The 11,115-nt window shown below is 47.9% G+C and overlaps 1 pseudogene; it reads left to right on the top strand.

Moving 5' to 3' along the window:
• Positions 1-2,374: 2,374 nt before the first annotated feature.
• On the top strand, positions 2,375-3,116 carry LOC150006992 (large ribosomal subunit protein uL30 pseudogene; annotated as a pseudogene).
• Positions 3,117-11,115: the final 7,999 nt, after the last annotated feature.

Here is an 11,115-nt window from a genome sequence, read left to right as displayed (position 1 = left end):
GGGAAAATTCAGTGCCTCTGGGCTGCAGGTCACATGGACCCCATCCAGAGAATTCCATCACACACTGGCCCTGTTCACAGCTCACACTGGAGAACAAGGACAGAGAGGCAGGCTGCGGGGGGCAGAGGGGTGATGGTTGGCTATTCTGGTCTCAGAAAGGGGCCCTGGGTTGGCCCTCCTGGCCTGCCTCTGATGGCCCAAGTCCCCCCCCACTAGGCTTTCCTTGTTAGGCTGAGGTTGAGTGGTGTCAGGGAAGGGCACCAGCCTGGAGGCCAGGGATGTTTGTTCTAGTCCTACCCTGACCCACAAACTAGCTGGGTGACCCTAGGCCAGGCACTACCTCCTCAGGCTTCGGTTTCCTCAATATGCTGAGGATCTCAGCAGGATGCTTTCTCAGGCCCTACTGGAAGACTGTGACTTAGGTTGAAGGGCGTCTGCCCCTGAGGTCACACACACATATTGGTCCTCTGAGAGCCTTCCCTACCCAGTCACAGCTGAGACTACACTTGGAGGACAGACAAGAGGAGAAGGCAGTGGGGTGGGGCTGCTGTGGAAGGGACCTAGCAGGGAAGGAGTCTCGGTCCATGCAGCCCATGAAGCCTTGGAAAGCAGCAGTCCATACTGCCCACTGGGCTTTTGGTTCATCCCCAGGGGGAGGAGGGGTGCCAGGCCCTGGCAGGCAGCCATGAGGATCTGGTCAGTGGTAGCCTTGTGGGGTGTCCTTTCCAGATCAGTGAGGTACCTAATTATTAGACATATTGAGTGAACTATTTAAAAAATTTTAAAAATTTATTGATTTTAGAGAGAGAGAGAGGAAGGGAAAGAGAGAAAGGAGCATTGATTTGTTGTTCCACTTATTTATTTATTCATCAGTTGATTCTTATATGTACCCTGACCAGGAATTGAACCCACAACCTTGGTGTATCAGGACAATGCTCTAATCAACTGAGCTACCCGGCGAGGGCCTTGAGTGACCATATGGTAAAATTATTGTCTTAATAATTAATAACAAATAAATAATGATAATGGCAAGAAAAGGCTGTTAAAAATGTTCTTTAGCCCTGGCTGGTGTGGCTCAGTGGCTTGAGTGCTGGCTTGGGAACCAAAATGTTACTGGTTTGATTCCTAGTCAGGCCACATGCCCGGGGTTGTGAGCCAGGTCTCTGGTGGGGGCGTGCGAGAGGCAGCCGACTGATGTAGCTCTCGCACACCAATGTTTCTCTTTTTCTCTTTCTCTCTCCTTTCCCCTCTTCCTAAAAATAAATAAATAAAACCTTTAAAAAATATTCTTTAACCTTGTATAATTATACCTGTAAATAAATAATAAATTCAAGGAATACTACAGTACAGAAAAGACAAAAGTAATTAATACTTTAAAATTATGCTGATTTTTTTTTTAAGGGAAGGAGGAAAGTAAACATGAAGAAAAGCTCCACAGAAGTGGACTCTGCAAGTTTCAGAGGGTGATTTGCATAGAGAACAGCAGGACTGAAGGAGCTGGAGTCTGTTACTTTGTCTTTGCAATCACTGTGCACACTTGTTTATTTTTTAAGCTACTGTTTGAATGCAGGGATGTGTAGAACTGCAGGGGCTGAGACACAGCCAGCTCTCCTGACTCTGAGTTGTTACAAACTTACTCTAGAAATGAAGTGTAGCGGGTTCTGTGTGTTCCTTGCTGACTATATACATGATAATCCTTTGAATGAACTACCATATAGTGTACAATCTTTATAAAAGGATAAGTAACAGAAATACACTCATTTGAAACTCCTGTGTATTATTGAAACTCAACAGTAACCATGCAGGTTTCTCTCTTTTTTTTTTTTTTTGTGGGCAGGTGGTAGTAATGAGAGAAATACATATACATTTTTAATATTGAATTTATTTAGTTTTTTAGAGAGCGTGGAAGGGAGAGAGAAAGAGAGGGAGAGAAACATCAATGTGTGGTTGCCTCTCATGCACCCCCAACTGGGGACCTGGCCTGCAACCCAGGCATGTGCCCTGACTGGGAATGGAACCAGCAACTCTTTGGTTCACAGGTCAGTGCTCCATCCACCGAGCCACACCAGCCAGGGCGAGAGGAAGATTTTTTATCACCAGCACAAAATTACTGGTGCACGGTGATAAGAAAACAGCAGATTGACTTTAGTCAATTTCATTATTGTTTTAAAGTTCTCTACAGACAATGAACCCCTTTGTTGCCTGCACCCAAGACACACTGCTCCCACTGCTCCCACTGCTCTCCACCCCCACCCTTGGTTCTTCACTGGGGTTTTCATATTCACAGACCAATATTCCAGAAACCTTTGTTCCAAACCCTTCCCAATCCAGGCAAGTTAAGAAATACACTTTACTCTCTCTTCTGGCTAGAACCATGGAGGCTGCAGAAGAGAAGAAAAAGGTTCCTGCTGTGCTGGAAACCCTTAAGAAAAAGTGAAGAAATTTTGCAGAGCTGAAGATCAAGCGCCTGAGAAAGAAGTTTGCGCAAAAGATTCTTTGAAAGGCAAGGAGGAAACTTATCTATGGAAAAGCTAAGCACTATCACAAGGAGTACAGGCAGATGTACGGAACTGAGATTCGAATGGCTAGTGTGGCAAGAAGAGCTGGCTCCTTCTATGTACCTGCGAGACCCCAGTTGGCATTTGTCATCAGGATCAGAGGTATCAATCGTGTGAGCCCAAAGGTCCGAAAGGTGCTGCAGCTTCTTCGCCTTCGCCGGATCTTCAATGGCACCTTCATTAACCTCAACAAGGCTTCAATGAACATGCTGAGGATTGTGGAACCATACGTTGCACAGGGCACCCAAACCTGAAGTCAGTAAATGAATTGGTCTACAAGCATGGTGACGGCAAAATAACAAAAAACAAATTGCCCTGACAGATAACGCATTGATTGCTCTATCTCTTGGTAAATAAGGCATCATCTGCATGGAGGATCTAAGTCATGAGATCTCTACTGTTGGAAAATGCTTCAAAGAAGCAGACAACTTCCTGTGGCCCTTCAAATTATCTTCTCCATGAGGTGGAATAAAGAAAAAGACCACCCATTCTGTAGAAGGCGGAGATGCTGGTAACAGGGAAGACCAGCTCAACAGGCTTATTAGAAGGATAAACTGAAGTATCTACCATGGTTATTTCTGTAATCTGGTCAGCTAATAAACAGTGACTGCATTAAAATTGAAAACAAAGAAAAGAAAGGATACATTTTAATCATCATCAGCAAGCATTGTTGTTGTTGTTACTTAATGAATGTAAAGAACCTAGCAAATTTCTAATAATACCTATAACACGGTCTAGGCATTGTGTTCAGTACTTCACATCCATTAACTCATTTGATGCTCATAACTATTTTGGGAGGTAGGTTTTATTAAGCCCATTTTATAGATGAGGAAACTGAGGCTTTGAAGGGTTGCATATATCCAGTTTACAGAGCTGGATTCAAACTCCAAAGCCCATGCTTTAAACCTCTACACGACGAACTTACAGAGTTGTGTGAGGATAAAAGGAAATGGTGCACGTAAGTGATTCACATATTGTCTGGTGCATCATAAATATGATAATAATAACAGTAAAGAATATAATCATTCTGAAATCTAATAATACATATAAAGTCCTTCCTATTCCTGGCACAAAGTAGGTAGCTAAAAAGAATGACAACACAGGGCCTTATTTGATTACACGTCCAATGAGTAGGACAGGTAATGTTGCAGACATTCTGAGGACAGGGGACCATTTTGAAATGGCCAAAGGGTCAGAAAGGACTTTCTGGAGGAGGGGTGTCCTCATTTAGGCTTTAAAGCAGGCTGCCCTCAGGAGCATAACTTCTCTGCTCCTACGCCTTCATACAGGTAAAACATGCTTTGGCTGGGTGACTTACCAGGGCAGAGCTGCTAGTGCAGAAGGACCCCAGGCCTGAATCTCTGTCCTCTCTCTGAAGACCTAGCCTCTTGACTGCTCCAAGGCCACCTGCCTCTGGTTAACCCTTACCTGATTCTGTCTCGCACTATACTCATTTGCAGACACCAAAGCATCCCTCCCCTGCCCCCTCCGCCCCTATATAGACAATAAGGGCTTTATTTCTATTTATTTTACTTATCGAACACTTCTTGAGTGCTTACTACATGTCAGACATGTTCTAAACACTTTTGAACATTAACTCATTTAATCCTCATCATAAGCCTATGAGGTCATTACTATTATTGCCTGCATTTGACAGATGGGGAAACCAAGGCACAGATATTCATTTGGTTAGGAAATGGCAGCTGAGATTCAAACCCAGGCAGTATGGCAGCAAACTACATGTATGTGCCAAGCTTTGAGAGCAGGAGGGCTCTCAGTCATCTCTGTAGCTCCTACAAACCCAGACCCAGTGTGCTGGTACAGTGTTAGGTAATATGAAATTTTTTCTTTAATGGATTGTCCTGGGCTCACTTGCCAGACACCTGGCTCCTGACACTATGAAGGCCCAATTCGAACCAGTGGTTCTAAGTGGGGAAGTTTGTCTTCCTCCTCCCTGGGGACATTTGACAATTTCTGGAAGCACTTTTGGTTATCACAACTGGGACAAGGGGTGTGTATTGGCTACCAGCATCTGGTGGACAGAAGCCAGGGATGCTGCTGAACATCCTATAATGTTCATAGAACAGCCTGTAACAAAGACCTGTGCAGCCCCAACTTGAGAAATCCTGCTCTAGAAGCCCAGTTTCATCATGAAATAACCACTTTCCTTTTCCAAGACCTTAAGAAACTGTGGAAGCCTGGGAAGGCTAGCATGGTTCCCTCAGATGGCCCTGCCTCCCTAGCCCCTAACTCCCACGGACACTGCCTAGTGAATGGACCACAAATTCCCAAATGAACTGGGCTGCAGAGCATCCATTGGATGAGAAAGCAGGTTAGGGCTTTGGGGAACCACCTTCTAGCATTTCTGGCTGGATCTGCCTCTTACCAGTTACATGACAGAGGCTATGTATGCGACCTAACCCCCCTGGTCTCATCTCTGAAGTACGATGTAATGATTCTGGCTTCACAAGCTTTGGTGAGGGTCAGCTGAGATAATGGCACGGAGCTAATTGCTGTTGTAACTGTTACGGGGTGGGAACGTGAGACCTGCGGTGAATCACGCAGGCCTGCCTGTTCCCACTTCCTCCGTGAGGAGAGGCTGGCTGTGTTGTTGGGGTGAGGGGGACAGATCTTGCTCCTCTGAACTCCAACCTCCCTCTCAGGGAAAGGGAGAGGGAATGGGGAGTCCCACCGGAGTCCCAAGCCTGCAGGTCTCTGGGAACAATGGGCAGAAGAAGGAAGGGTGGAGGAGACGCCCAGGGGCGAGATGCGGGCCCAGCTGCCTGCAGACCGGGCTCTTTCCCATTGGGCCTGGAAGCCACTTCCCCAGACAGTAGCAATTATCGCAATCAAACAGTTGACACCAATTACGCACCAGGCAGAGAGGCGACGGTGCAGCGGCTGCGGGGACGTCTCCGCTTTGCATATCTTAATGCCGACTGACAGATGCTGAACCGCGGGGGCGCCAGCCTTGCCAGCTCTCAGCTGTTCTGTGGCAACAGTTTTCAGAGCCAAACGACTGCCAGGGCCTGCCCATTTGCTGGATGCTTCTGCGTCCCCAGGGACAGCTGGCATCGTCTTCCCTGGAGGAACAAGGGCCCATAGTGGGCCCGTAGCGCTGGGTCCCGGGAAAAATGTCCTCTCAGGGAACCCACCGCGCAGTGCCCAGAGGGTGCTCATGCTCCTTGGGTGTGCCCTGCTTGTTCGAGGTCTCACTGTTCCGCTCACTGAAGCACCCTGAGAGACTGCGGGTGGCGAAGGAGAAATGAATCCAGTTCAGGCATGTCTTTCAAAACGGTCTGCCTGCAAATCAATGAGGACTGCGGTGGGGAGGGATGCCCTCAGGAGCAGGTAGACTGGCCATCTACACCTGGTGGCCTCTTGATGACTGGAGAGGAGGCAAATCATTTTACGAGAACATCTCCCCAAATTAAGAGTTTTCCTAAGGTTTCTGTCTCTCTGCCTCGCCCCCCCTCCTTCCCCCACCACGCACTTCCCAACATCACTCCCTCCCTACTGCCAGGCCAATGTGCATCTCTTAGATGCACCTGCATCCTATTTTTCAATCTTGTGAAAAAAGAAGCCCTTTTGGGAAACTGACCATTCAAACCACCCCTAAATAGAAAAACAGATTCAGCAGGGACAGGGGTCCCCTGAAGAACTAGGAAGGGGGCTGGGACTCAGGAACATGAGGCCCTGAGGCCCACTGACCAGACTGTAATTCTGCAGTTATTGGACACCATCCTTGGGCTGCCAATCCTCTGGCCCAGTCGCAAGGACTGAGTAGTGCCAAGGGCACTGTCCTATTTTGGAGACATGGCCTGGGGATTCTAGTTAAGTACCAACCATGCTCCTCCTCGCCTGGGCATCTTGGCTGAAGGCGCAGTTTCTGTGAGGATAACCAGAGCCAATCTCTTGGCCGTGGCTCTTCCGAGTCCTGGCTCAGGTCCGCTGGCCCAGGAATCTGGATTCTGGGCCTACTCCTTTAAGATGCCAGGGTCATCAGTGCTAGAGCATTAGGGTTTCGCCTTGAGGTCAAGGGAGCCAGCTCTAAGCAGAGCGGAACATTGTGGGCGTCCCCTTCAGCCCCCGATTCCACGTGCACAGTCTGTCCCCAGCCGAGGATGGCAGCATTAGTCACCACCCTCGCCACGTGTGGCTCCAGCCCAGACGGCCAAGGCAGAAGCAGAGTGTCGGTGCCAAGAGAAAGCGTGTGAGATTCCGCTGTGCGCCAGGGCAGAGAGGAGGCCAGATCTCTTTGCCGGGTCCTGGGACACTTCGGGCCCCAGCCTGCCTCCAGGGGCGCCACGCCCAACGCACAGGATCATGATGTGCTTGGCCACTGTGCCATGCCCTACGCACCCCCAAGGCCCTGGAGACTTTAAACAAAGTGTGTTGAGATTCCCTAGTCCTCTGGGTGGGCGGGCGATGCCCCTGACGCTGATGGAGAATGTGTATCTGTAGATGGTGTCAGCAAGTGCATGGGCCATAAAAGGCCGAGCGGGCTTCCTGGGGATTAAGGATCAGACACAGGGAGCCCTGTTCTCTCCTTCTCCGCCCTCTTCCCCACCCCAGGAACAAGAAAAAGAAAAATCTGTTGGAAATGCACTAACCGCCCCCCCCCGCCACCCCCCTTTCTCCTTCTGCTTTCACCGACTTAAAAGAAAAATAAAATACATTCCAGGAACCAGGACGGCTGCAGAGCAAACTCAAACCAGAAAATGCTTAAAGATGTTTTAATGACTTAAACACAGGGGCCGGTTTGTGTCTAAAAGTTTCCACATTAAAAAAAAAAAAGCAAATTCAATATTAAATATCCTTCCACCGCCTCCTGGGCCCTCCACTGGCCCCTCACTGCCCCTCCTGGTTCCTCAAGCCTTCTGGGCGGCTCCCCCTCCCCGTTTTCCTCTGCACCTCAGCTTTCAGCTGTGGGCTATTAGCACCCAGTGTGAACAGAGACCAGGCCTCTCCATAAAGTTTATATTCACATTCCAAAAAAACGAAAAAACAACGAAAAGGGAGAAAAACAACACCCTGGGTACAGGCCCAAATGCTCCTGCAAGCGGAGGCCTCCCCTCCCCCCATGCTCAGGGCCAGAGGAACTGTTAACTAGCAGCTGACAGATTTTTACAGCGTGAATTAGACCCTCATTTGGTTTAGGATTAGCCCAAATCTTCCATCTCATACTGCCTTGCCTTGTTGGAGCCCCCTTTCTTGGAGTTGGGGAGTTGGGAAGTTGGGGAGTTGGGGATGTGTCTCTGGGGTCCTGGCCAGAATTCTCTCTCTCTGAGCTGGTGTGGGATGGTGCAAGGAGACAGGGTGCATACTGGTCACTGGTGAGACTTGGGGTCCTGGATGGGGCTGGGGGTGGCCAGCCAGAAGTCTACATGAATCCCTTGAGGCGTTCGTTAGGTGGAGCGAACTAGACACCTGCCTCCACAATGGAGGTAGCTCATGTGGTGGAAAGGCAGGCTCTGGCTTAGAGACTGGTCTTCTTCTTATTTCAAGGGATCACAAACTTTGCGAATAACAATAATGCTTGTAATATTTACTGGACACATATTATATGTCAAGCTCTATGTGAGATCTTTTGTATTTAATCCTCACAGTAAATCCACAGCGTGGGCCCTATTGTTGTTATATCCTCGTTTCATAGACAAGGATGCAGAGGCTTAGAGAGGGCAGGAAATGTACCCAAGGGCTCAACCAGTTAAGCAGGAGAGCCAGGATTCAAACCCAGGGATGAGCACCTCCAGGGCTCTGAGCCTTCAGGTCAAAGGACTCTGGTGCCAAGGTCACAGTGGGTGACTCCTATATTAAATTCTACTCCGGAGCTCTTGGTTCTCATTTCACCTGTTCACTGGCTATCAAGACCTTGAGGTCCGAATTCCTGCTGGTATAGTTCTGACCATCTCCTGTTATCTATGGTGAGATCAAGAGCTATTAGAATAGGACCCTGGATGGAGTGACTGGCTTCTCTCCCACTCTTCCTTGACCCAGTGAAGCACATTACTGGGTGTCATTTCCCCCGAAGGCAACTAGGTTTTTGCCAAGAGGACTGAGGAGAGAGAGAGGGACATTCATGTTGCTAAACTGGAGAAGAGCTAGGGGATCGGGAGCCCCGTGCAGAGGAAACCCCGGCTGCTTATGCCCTCTTCTCCAAGTGCAGGTCAGCAAGGGGGGCGGCGGGGGGGAGGGGGGCGGCGGGAAGCTGTTGGTGTCTGGACACAAAGGACAAGGTGAGGCCTCAGCCTGCTCACCTCCCGAGCACTCTGTGGAACAGCTTGCTACGCAAGGGTCAGCCTAGAGCAGGAAAATGTCTGGGAATTCTGGAGCAGCTCAAAATCCCTTTTTTTAAAGTGGAAATTTGAGGAAATTTTGAAGCGTATGTAATACTTAGACTTTAAGTGCCCTTTCCAAAGTTAAATCACTCTGTCAGTTTAGGAATGTAAAAATGTTTTATGTATAACTTGTTTTGCTCATAAAATCTTCATTTGGGTGTATTTAGAAATGTGAGACCAGGGGAAGGAAAGTTGAAGTTTGAGGGGAAACCTCCATCCTCCCCTCACTTAGAGTGAGCAAAAAAGTGCAAGGTGCTTTATAAATTCTGTTTGTCTCCTTCCATGGCGAGGCTCATGCGTGATTCTGGAGGTTGGGTGTCAGAGGCCGCCTCACTGCAGAAAGGAGTCACCTGAGGAGCAGGGCAGAGAGAAGGAGAAACAGTGAGAAGTCAGGGAGGATGGAGCTAAGTTTTCCTAGAGCTTTTGAAGGAGGAGAAGTGTGGCTTTGTGCAAAGGGCAGGCCATTTTCCTCATGGCTGTCACCCCATTCCCAGCTGAGAATGAAGTTTCAATGTCTTCTTATTGTATTAGTCTTATCTCCATCTGTAGTCTTTCTTCTCGTTTCCTCCTCCTCTTTCCTGTCTTTGCGGTACCTGGAGTAGTGAGTCTCCCTGAAGTTCTCCGAGGGCTCCTAAATTCAGTTCATTTCCACCAACACTTACAGGGTTGAATACAGACAGAGGAGACAAGAATACAGACAAGAATTAGACCCTTGGGCACCAGGGGCAGGCTACGTCAGAAAAGGGTAACTGCTGTTCACTGAGTACTTTCTATGTGCTGAGCCCTATAGTCAGTGATATATGTATTAACACAGTTAGTCTTCATGACAATCCCAAGAGATGAGTCCTTTTTTTAAACCCATTTCACAGATGGCAGAACAAAGGCACAGATAGATTGAGTAATTTACCCAAGATCAATTGGGATGGAGCCCCAGGTATTCTGGGCCCCAAGTCTGTGCCACTAACGACTCCAGTATCCCAAGGCCAGAAGTGTATCCAGGGTACTTGGTGAGCTCTGGGGAGGGCCTTGGCCTTGGGCATCTAAGAAGGCCTCCTTGAGAAGCTGGCCCCTGAGTAGTTACAGGGGAAAAATAAATGAAAAAGAACTTTCTAGGCTGAAAGGATGGCAGAGAGAGGTATTGCAGTATAAACCCCACCACTGCATGCCAAGAGATAAAAGTTCTTTGGAATTTCTAGAATGTAAATAAAGTGTGAGGTCAGGGGAGGCAGGAGAGGAGGCTGGAGAGAGAGGTTGGAAAAGGGCCAGGCCACAGTGAGCTTGTTCCTTGCTTGGAGTTAATAGTAGGTGAGGAAGAGCCATTGAAGGGTTTGTGCCAGAGAACAATACAAAAAAATCGTGTGTTCTCGATAGAATTCTGGGGGTAGGGTGGGGGTGGGGCCACAGTGGAGAAATTACTGGATAGCAGTGAGGCTGGACAGGAGTGAGAACACTCGCTGAGAGTTGAATTGGGGCCCTGATAGTCTGCCTGACACTGGAAATGGAGAAATGATTGGCGATAGAGGAAAACAGAAATTTTTAAATTTCATTTTCACTTTAGATATCTATTTATAGTCTGCCTTATTCCATTAAAGGTTTTCAGCTAGATCTCTGACTTGCTAAATTCTTCCCAGAATGTTTCCTTATTTTCTCCTCACTAATGCTTACCACTGGGTAACTTGGCCCAGTTCACATTACTCAGTTTCTTCTCTGAAAACTAGCACATTTGTTATAGCTGGGGACCATGCAAGCTGGTTTCCTGGGGCCAGTCCTAACTCCACCTGTTACATAATTTTTAACAGCACTCCCTGTCACTCTGCAAAGTGTCTGGGGTTAAACTATAAATTATGTGGTCACCCAAGTTAAAGCACATATATGAAAACAATTGCAACAAAACAAATCTTGATAGTATTAAATGATATAAAGGTACATTAAAATGATCCTATTGCTCCAAATGAAAAAACCTTGAGAAGTAGATGGGATACAGCTTACTGCCATTCCTTTCTCTTTTTCTCCTTTTCTTTTTGCTTAACACATGAAGAAATGGAGGTTCAGGAAAATTAAGCCTGGCTGAAGGCACACATGTAGAAGGAGGAGTCGGACTTGACTCTTCCAATGCCTGGTTCAGTAGCCTCTGCTACACAAAGTCTCCGTTCCTGTGCAGCCACAGCATGGGCCTCTTTGCTGCTCCTCCCATGGAAGGGTGGAGTCTAATCTCT

This window comes from Furipterus horrens, unplaced genomic scaffold (genome assembly GCF_987537825.1).
Source record: "Furipterus horrens unplaced genomic scaffold, mFurHor1.1.pri manual_scaffold_6, whole genome shotgun sequence".
Classification (NCBI taxonomy): Eukaryota; Metazoa; Chordata; class Mammalia; order Chiroptera; family Furipteridae; genus Furipterus; species Furipterus horrens.
This window is presented reverse-complemented; position numbering and strand designations above follow the sequence as displayed.